The following is a 9787-nucleotide window of genomic DNA, read 5'->3' as shown; positions in this document are numbered from 1 at the left end:
TATGGAAAGTTATTTATCAAGAAAAGAAAGAACATAAAACAAAGCAATAAGATGTGAAAGAAAGAAAAAAAATAGTAACAATAAACAAAATGAAACTGAGTTTAAAGAAGGGGGAAAAAAAGATAAAATAAAATAAAAATAACAGATGCTTCTTTAAACACCTAAAAGATGCTTTCAAAGCACCTTTCAAGCATAGTTAATAATTGGGTTATCTATTTTCTCATCTTATTGTAAAGAACATTACTATATCTTGAAAATTGTATCATATAAAACATTATGTACTGTTTTAAATAATAATAAATAATAAATATATATAAAATAATTATAATATGTATACGAGAGTAAAAAAAAAAAAGTGAAAAAACATAAAACTATTTAAAAGAAATCTAACTAAATCTTTTGTGACAAAAAAGAAATATTTGATTTCTGTGAATTAAAATAAAAGAAAAAAAACAATAAGAGAAGCATAAATACATAGAACAAAGAAAAAAAAGAGTTAAAAAACAAAACAACAATGACTCGATGACACAACGATTGTTGTTAGTTTTTAAGGAATAGTGTCTGTGATAAATGATTTTGATTTTGTTTTAAGTGAATATTGACTAATTAGAAATTGATTTTTTGACCTGGGCAGAATAGCCTGCATGGAGATAGAGTTTATAAATTATATAATTTCAAAATTGTATTAAGTAGATTGTCCCTGAAGATGGCCGGATTGGCCGAAACGTCGGACTTATAAGAAAAATAAAAGGTTTTGAAACTATAATGGATAGAATTTAAATTATTTAATTTTTAAAAAAATTACCAGTCTCAAGAAATCGTTAAGATTATAAATTAATTAATTTTTCATTCGGAGCTCTATAACTTTAATGCTACCAACAACAATAGAAAATCTAAGAAAACACCATTTAAAGTAGAGTAAATTTGCTAAAATGTAAGCCCTAATGGAGCTATTTACGTTCAATAGTTCTCGAGATATAGCTTTTTAAAAAGCAAAATGTTATAAAAATGTTGTATGAAACGTACTGAAAGATCAGTAGTTAGGAAATTTATTTGGAAAAATCTTTATCTCAAAAACCATTTGACGTACAGATGTCTATTAACACTCAAATTAAAGCTAGTTTAATGAGCTATAATGTATATTATAATATTTATCTTCGTAGGAGTAATAGTTTTTTCATGAAATTGTCTAAAATAAATTGATTTATAGTTGTTCGGACAAATTTTCATTTGCCAGATTTATATTCATATAGGAATATCATAAAAACTACTATCCCTAAGAATATAAGAGTCTTAAACTACTTTATAGTAAGTTAAATTTCCTTTATTTTGAGTGTTGGCAGACTTATGTGCGTCTTATGGGTCTAGATATATTTTTTCAATAATCCAACATTTTATACGAACAACTAGAAATTAACATTTTGTTAGTTATTTTGTTCAGTTTATTTTGCAAATATCATAAAAACTGCTACTCCTACAAAGATAAACGTTATAAACTATTTTATAGTAAATTTAACTGGCTTTAATTCGAGTGCTGGCAGACATCTGTACGTCCAATGGTTTCTGAAATAAAGTTTTTCATAAATCAGAACTATTGTCCGAACAACTATAAATCAATTTTATTTTAACAAATATTATAAAAAATACTATCCCTACGAAGGTAAATGTCATAGACTACTTTATAGTCCATTAAACTAGCTTTAATTTGAGTGCTAATAGACATTTGTACATCAAATGGTTCCTGAGATATAGATTCACTAACTACTAATCTTTCTTCTTTAGATAATTTTCGCTTTTAGATTTTCTAGTGTTGTTAGTTTTTAAGATATAGAGCTCCGAATGAAAAATTAATGTTTTTTAAGGGTTTTGAAACAGCCGCCATTTTTAATTCCCCCTACCTGTACTTAGCAGATTCATCAGTTTTGTCTAGCAATTATACATAGTTTTCATTAAATTAACCACAAAGTGGGGTGAGATAACTGCCTTTTTTTTCTTCCCGGCTCTTGTGCTAGAAGAGAACATCATTTAAAGTAGAGTAAATTTGTAAAATATGAGCCCTAATGGATCTATTTAAATTCATTAGTTCTCGAGATATAGCTTTTTAAAAAGCAACATTTCATAAAAACATGTACATAAAAATCAGTAGTTAGGGAATTTCTTGTGAATAATCTATGTATAAAAAACCACTTGATTTACATATGTCTATTAGCGCTCAAATTAAAGCTAGTGTTATGTACTATAAAGTAGTTTAAGATGTTTTTCTTTAGCAAATGTTCATTTGCTCTTATTTGACCATAAAGCTTGATTTATGAAAAAATACATCTGAGGAACTATAAGACGTAGAGATATCTGCCAGCACTCAAATTAAAGCTAATTTAACTTATAAAGAAGTTTATGACACGTGTCTTTGTAAGGATAGTAGTTTTTATGATATCCATATATGAATATAAATTTTGTTTATTACATTTTGTACGAACAACTATAAATCAATTTATTTTAGCAAAAAAAACTACTACTCCTACAAATATAAATTTTGAAAACTAGTACATTAAACTAGCTTTAATTGGAATGCTAATAGACATCAGTACGTCGAACGGTTTTTTAAATGAAACTATCCATCACTTTGAAGATTATACCCACATATTTGAATGCTTGAGAAATTGTTTACAATACAAAATTTAAATCGGAATAGTAAGGTTTTCACTTCGGAAGCATGCGTATTTTTTAAATATTATGTGCAGGTTTTTAAGGAAACTCGTTTTATCTCAATTTGGTTAACATGTAAAAGAACAGACGCCACTCACTCACTGACTTAATCTATCTCAAAGCTAAAATTATTAACGATAGTCCTTCTCGTGCTACAGACAAAAAATAATGGGATTTAAAATGGTTAAAAAAAATCTTAAGCAAAGTGGGAGTGAGTGATTAAAATTAACTTAGGATGAGATTCCACTCTATTATTTAAAAAAAAAAAACTTAATATTTATTTTCATATACTTAATTTATATTTTACCCAAGAAGTAAAAGAAAGATATTTATTGTTAATCAACGTTTCTATGATCCTATAATTCGTTTCAACGTTCTATCTTCCTACAATCTACTTCATACGGCCAACTATCTTCATACTAACTTTTTATTTAGTAACTGTAATATTCAATACTCAAATTGTTTAACGGTAATTTACAATTATTCTATAGTTTATATTGTATTGTTTTTTTCAATATAGTGCAATAAATATAAATATATCGTGGTTCCTTTTTTTCCTAACTTTTCAGTATTTAAGGTTTTGATTCGCTGAGAGAGTAAAATGATATATAGGGTGATCACTAAAATTTATTTAAATAGTAGAGAGAAAATAACGTAAATTTTTATTGGAGACAGTTTTATTCAGTTGATATAAAAAAAATTCATTTGATTTCAACACGTTTTTATTATCCTAACGCTCCTACGTTTCAGCCATTCCCATTTTGAAGGATTTTATTACACTATTACAGCCACAACATTGGTAATCGACATAATTGCAGGCCATTTTGCCTTTTTCAAATTATTTATTATTAGTCAATTTTCTTTATAACTTCTTAAATTATTAAAGCATTATGTACTTAATGAATTAACCTTCATCAGAATGTCTAAAATACAAATTACTAATTTAACAATCTCTATTTCAATTAATTATTTTATTATATAGTTATTATTTTTCACACAGTTTAAACAGATTATTCGTCTTCCATAATAATTTTAATTAAGTGGCAATCTATAATCATAAAAAAATAAAAATATCGAGTTGACAGAACTAAGAAAGAAAGAAAACAGATAGGCATACGTCAAAATTTACGAATTCATGATGCAAAGGGCTTTTAGCATTGGGGTTGTGCGGAGATGAAAGGGTAGCTGAGACATAGAGGGCAAACAGCTGACACAATAGACTACTCAATTATTCTCTTAGTCGAAAGCATTTTATCTGCTATTTCAATTAGTGAAAATCTGATACAGGCAACTGATTTTAGATGCTTTGTGTAATGTTTTATTTTCTAGGATAGTGTTACGAAAAACTAACCATAAAGAATCAAATGGATTGAACCAAACAATACCTTAAAATTAAGTAAAAAGCTTTCATGTTTAGTTAAATTATTAAACTACTAAGAGTTGTTATTAATTAATAACTAAACTATATTATATTATCATTGTTTAATATTCAGTAATACAACTTTTTACTGATAAATATTGAAAAAGTAAGTCAGAAAATGTTTGTTAAAAACATTGAAATTATTTTATTTAGTTAACTAGTGAAAAAAAAAATCTCGTGGACGCATCATAAAATCTCTACTTACCACATTGAGATTAGATTAATCCTTATACATTTCAAAATAGAGGTTTCTTATAATCCAGGATGACAATCCCCTTACTATATATTCCATATAGATAATTGAAAGTAAAATCTGACTATTATAATAACTACCATAGAAAAACAACATCAACAAAAAAGTATCAAATCAAACAACATAATAAATAAGCAATTATTTAAAAATTATAAATATAAAATTATAAATTAAAAAATATTTTATAATCATACCTTTAGAACGACCAGCTTAGTTTCCAGGATTCACCTAAAACAAATAAATTTGTTTTAAATATTTTAATCTTAATTTATAGAAATATAAAATTGATCAAAAAAGTCTTCTTTTTTTTTTTTTTTGTACAATTCAGTATGCATGTATTTTAATAACTGTAATAAAAAAAAAATTAAATTATAATAATTCTTCCCATATATTTTGGCCCTGATATGACAAGGGATATATCATTTATCCCTATGTATACCTCCCCTTTGTGCGTATAAACACATAAAAAAAATTAATTAAAAAAGAAATGTTCCAATAATTATGTTATTTAATCTGTAAAGAAACAAAGGTTTATATGTGTTAATTATTACCTCGAGAAACCTGGAAATATTCATAGCAACAGAATAAAAATGTTTTTAAATTTTCGTCTTTGGAAAGTGGTGCTTTAAACTTTCTTTTTTTTATAGACTTCAATATCAAAATAGCTCTGCAGTAAATTTTGTACATACCTTTGATTTCTTGAAAAGTTGTTCATCTGATAAAAAAGTTTTTATTTTTATTATTATTTATTTTTTATTATTGTGTTCGAAGTATTCCATAAATTTTACCGTTGACTTGAGTTAATTTTTTACAACTTTATTAGCTTTAGAAAAGTCTGCAAGACGAACTCAATTAGAGCAAGTCGGAGCAGTCAATGGTACTATCTTTTGAATACGTCCAATTCCAAAGAAAAAATAGTTTTTGTAAGAAAACCCGCTTCTAAGAATATCACCGATTTAATTATTCACATGATTTTTTTTTTATGGATGAAGAAATATTGCAATGTACTAGTTACATTATTTGTTTTATCAGTAGAGTACAGAGATATCCAATCGGTTACCGAATGATTGGCGTATGAATCAGCATTGTGTCCTAGTGCACTTCATTCTTTATAAACTTAATTTCGGACGTAAAGAGCATTAAATATATTTTTTTAAAGTTATTTAATTATTTTTAAGGGGTTGTACCCAGTAAACGGAATATAAAATAAAACGTTTTAGTATATGAAGATAGTTTTTTTTTTTTCTGTGCATGTCATGAATTTTTTCAACTTGAGCAACGTAAAAAATTTAAAACTCACTGAAGTAAATTTTTTTTAAACGCTTGTCTGCTACAATCATACTGAAGAATCTGCCAAGCAAATGTGCCTTGTTAGTTGGATGTTAATGTCCATCCGCACTCAAGAGTGTCCTAATGAATACCAACGGCGTGCCATCGTTTCCTCAAGCAAGTGCCGCTTCTTCGTCTGAATGGTTCCTTGAGATGCCTGAGTGTACCTTTACCCAATTAAAGGAAATCCTTATACGCTGCTTCGGGAAAGAAATCAGCAGCCGCTTCATTCAGCCAGTGTTCACGACTTGAACATAGATTTAAAAACAGCATACGGTTCCGATAAACAAGTGTAGCTGTTTAATTTTATCTAGGCTAAGAATACCATATTAGTAATCTTTCTTGTTCAATGGCGTAAAACTTTGTTGTTCATCAACGCCATTTATTTTTAGGAATATTTAACTTGTTATTTTATTTCTTGTTTATTTATTTTATTATTTTTTTTCTTTTTTTATACATACCCAATACGCATGATACATAACATTTTAGAAAACGAAGCCACAGTTCCCTATACACAATGTGCACCAGGATCGTCATTACACAGGCGAGAAGTTAATTCTAAACTTCATTTGCAACAAAAAAAGTATAGTCTTTGTTCCGATCCTTAGCACAAAAATATATCATTAATTTTTTGTATTTTTTGAAGGAAGTGTTTTTTTTTCGAACAGGAAACGATTAGTCAAAAACTAATCGATATAAATAAATAATAATAATACATTAAGTTTCCTACAAAATAATGCCCCTGTATGGTCAGCAATGAGGTCATAGAATTTGAAGAGGTTTGAGAGAATTTGAGGTCACCGCTTTAAATTTAATACCACCGGAGCATAAAGAGGTCCCTACCGAAGAACTGACTGAAAGTTGGAGAAATAAATCATTACATGTTCGTTTTTACCATACTTTGTCCGAATTAGGATTTAACTGGGATACGTCAATGAAGTGACTCAAAAAAGAATATGTATTTCCCGAAACGGAAGGAATCACTTTGGCCATTCAGGATCAGGTGGTTGCCAGCAACGCGTATAGGAAATATATATGTGGAGAAGACGTTGATGACCGTTGTCAGTGTAAGACCGTAATAGAATCTATCCAGCACACCGTCTGGATGTCAAGCGTTGGAAAGTAAAGAATATCTTATGAAGCATAAAAGTGAGGCCAAGATTATCCACCAAGCAGTAGTTTTATTATATAAATTAAAAACTTACCCAGTTCCTTACTATCGGTACGTGACGAAACAAGTACTTTCAGGCGAAAGCAGAACAATATATTAGGATTGTCCTATGAATACGGATCACACTACGGTTAATAACAAAGCAGACATGGACTTAATAGAACAAAAATCGGGAAGTGGATTTATACTCATTATATGATTTATACTCATAAAGTGCCTCAAAAATTATTAGAAGGGCAGAAAGTAGTTCTCTTCTGCGAAAATCATAAGAAAGGTTTGAAGTATAGTTTAAAATTTGAGAATAACCCTTGATTTTGGTCTGGGTAGGTGAATATTTTTGGCAATAGCCAAGAAAGTGCGAAATTCTTAAATAATAATAAATAATTCCTAATTGCACGATCCTGAAGTAGATGAAATTATCTTTAGAAGATGTGGTTTGATAAACCTGAATCTATAGGAAAGAGTCTTACTTTTGTTAACTTAATATGTTTTACTTTTTATTATTATTTTTTTGTTTTTTCTAAAATAATTTTTTATTTATTGATAGATATTACAATCTGCCATACAGTTGTGGGAAATAGGTAATAGTGATGAATGATCTCTATGAGATGAATGAACGTTCTAAAATAAAAAATTTATTTGTTAAATTCCAAGTTTAGAAAAAACTGAAGAGGACATTTCTTTTAAGGATGGACTATAATCCTATTCACAGAAATGATGGGACCATATCAATCTGGAGCTCCAAGGAAGTAGATGGACTATCTTTAGGACAACAGAAGGCTGAAAAAACATCCATAAATGAGTGTAGAGAGAAAGAAATACTTTATTCATTCATGGTGCCCAAATACAACGGGTCGCTACATTACACAGCATACTGATCAATCCGTGACTGGATAAATATAAGTTACATATTTTTACATGATATGATATAATCGGTTAAAGTTTTCTTTTACTTTTCTTTTACAATTAATACCAGTCTACAAACTAACTACAAGTTTTTCGATTTATTCCTTTTTTTTTTTCTTTCCCTTCCATTTCACAACTCCTATTAAAAAATATAAAATAAATTGGACCTTGAGTGATTGTGTGCTGGTCAGCGAAAAATGTGACTTGTTCCAATAAATCAAAAAATATCTTTTTTCTCCTATTCCGAGTTACATATGAGGTGCAGAATCACCTCTTGGCATATGGAACGCCTGTCCTGCGACACAAACCTCTTTGTGGAATATCCCAAGAGGAGAAAAAAAATGGGTTAATTTTAACTCAATTTTTGATTACTTGAATGAAAACTAGTTTAAAATATATAAATAATATCTGAGACACAGTTTTTTTTTTTAAAGCAACATGTCATTAAAAAAGGGCTGAAAAATCAGTAGTTAGTGAACTTATAGTGAGGAATTTACGGCATAGGAAATTTCATGAAAACTACACCTTCATTTTTTTTACAATTGATTATAGGGGGCCCCCTATACCCCGTTTAGTCTCATACGAAAGATACCCCGTAACTATATGCAACGTTATAAAATAAAAACAAAATTAAGATAAAATAAATAGATAAAAATAATAATTCTTAATAATAAATAAACGTAAAGTTAATAACAAAAACAATGACATTTATGAATTTAACGAAGTAAATAACTGACTTCTAATGGAAAAAAATTTTAAATTAAGAAAAAGATTAGGAGAAAAAAAATTATAGTGACAATAACAGAACTTATAACAGGATGTCCTGCGGCAGTCTTCGGGTAGTGGTTGGGTTTCCCCAGTACAACACCTTCATTCAAGGAGTTTCCAAAAACTAGAAATATTTTATTAAAGTAATAAAAAAATTTGGTGAAATAGCAGACCTTTTTTTTTCATCGAGCTCTTGTGCTTTCTTGTAACAGAAGTGATAAAGTTATTTATTGATGAAAAAATTTCTATAGAAATAAAAAATTATCAAGTTGCATTGATAATAAGTTATAAAAAAAAAATCAAACAAAAAAAACTAAAAGGAAAGACGTTTGGAAAAGTTAAAGATTAGAAAGACTTTTACGGCCGGTGTTTAAAGCAGGGGACTTATACTCGCTTACTTGTGATTACAGCTACTCATCCTTAAAGCGGGAAAGTGTATAGTGACTTTGGGAACTTTATATACAGCCAAAATATAGTTATGGAAACCGGTTCGTAGCCGATTAGAAAACTTGAAGCGTTGACACTCGAGCGATAAACCCGGTTTACTTTAAAGAGTTTATAGTTCAAAAGCTACATACTTATTTTTGTTAATTTATAAACAATAAAAGTTGCCAGCATTAAAACAAATTGATTAACCATCCGCTATCAAAAATCTTTAATATATTTAGCATGCCTTGTTGTTAAACGTATTGTAAAAGTTTAATGAAATGATAAAAAAATAAATAAATGTTAATAAAAAAAACAACACAAAAGCTATTTTTTAAAAACGTTTTCAACATCTCTAATTCCTAGTGATGTTTCTTATTCAGTTTCATTCGGTGGGTACAATTCTGGTTTTATTCATCTTGACATAAATGAGTCAAATAGTATTATGTGTACCTCTACTTAAGTCTAATAAAGTATCAATAACTCCTTCAAATCAATAATTCCTAAAAACATAACAATTGGTCCGTTGATGAAACTTAGCAAAGGAAAAAAAATATCTAAAAAAAATTCGATATTATTTATTCCTATAGTGGAATTTGTTTTGTTTTTTTAAGAGAGGGAGGAAGATGGCCTTGAGACCTAATGCAGAAATATTACTAAAGTGCTACCGATAAGTAGTTTCTCTACATGCCTGTATCACTCCATTATGATCTTAGATCAAATTTACTAAAAGTATCTTTATGTAAATACAGTAATAAATAAAAATAAGAGAGAGAGAGAGAGAGAGAGAGAGAGAGAGAGAGAGAGA

General features: G+C 28.3%; 1 protein-coding gene across 3 annotated transcripts in view; it reads right to left on the bottom strand.

Moving 5' to 3' along the window:
• The window catches only part of Sox102F (transcription factor Sox102F), a 774977-nt gene that overhangs the window by 355942 nt on the left and 409248 nt on the right, over positions 1-9787 (bottom strand). For all 3 annotated transcript variants that reach the window (XM_067050634.1, XM_067050632.1, XM_067050633.1), the window contains one exon: positions 4574-4607. The gene's annotated coding sequence lies outside the window, so the exon portion shown is untranslated. The remainder of the gene's footprint in view (positions 1-4573; positions 4608-9787) is intronic.

This window comes from Halyomorpha halys, unplaced genomic scaffold, assembly GCF_000696795.3.
Source record: "Halyomorpha halys isolate HHAL.00 unplaced genomic scaffold, Hhal_1.1 Scaffold66.1, whole genome shotgun sequence".
Taxonomy (NCBI): domain Eukaryota; kingdom Metazoa; phylum Arthropoda; class Insecta; order Hemiptera; family Pentatomidae; genus Halyomorpha; species Halyomorpha halys.
Note: the sequence above shows the minus strand (reverse complement) of the source record. Positions and strands in the feature narration are given on the sequence as shown.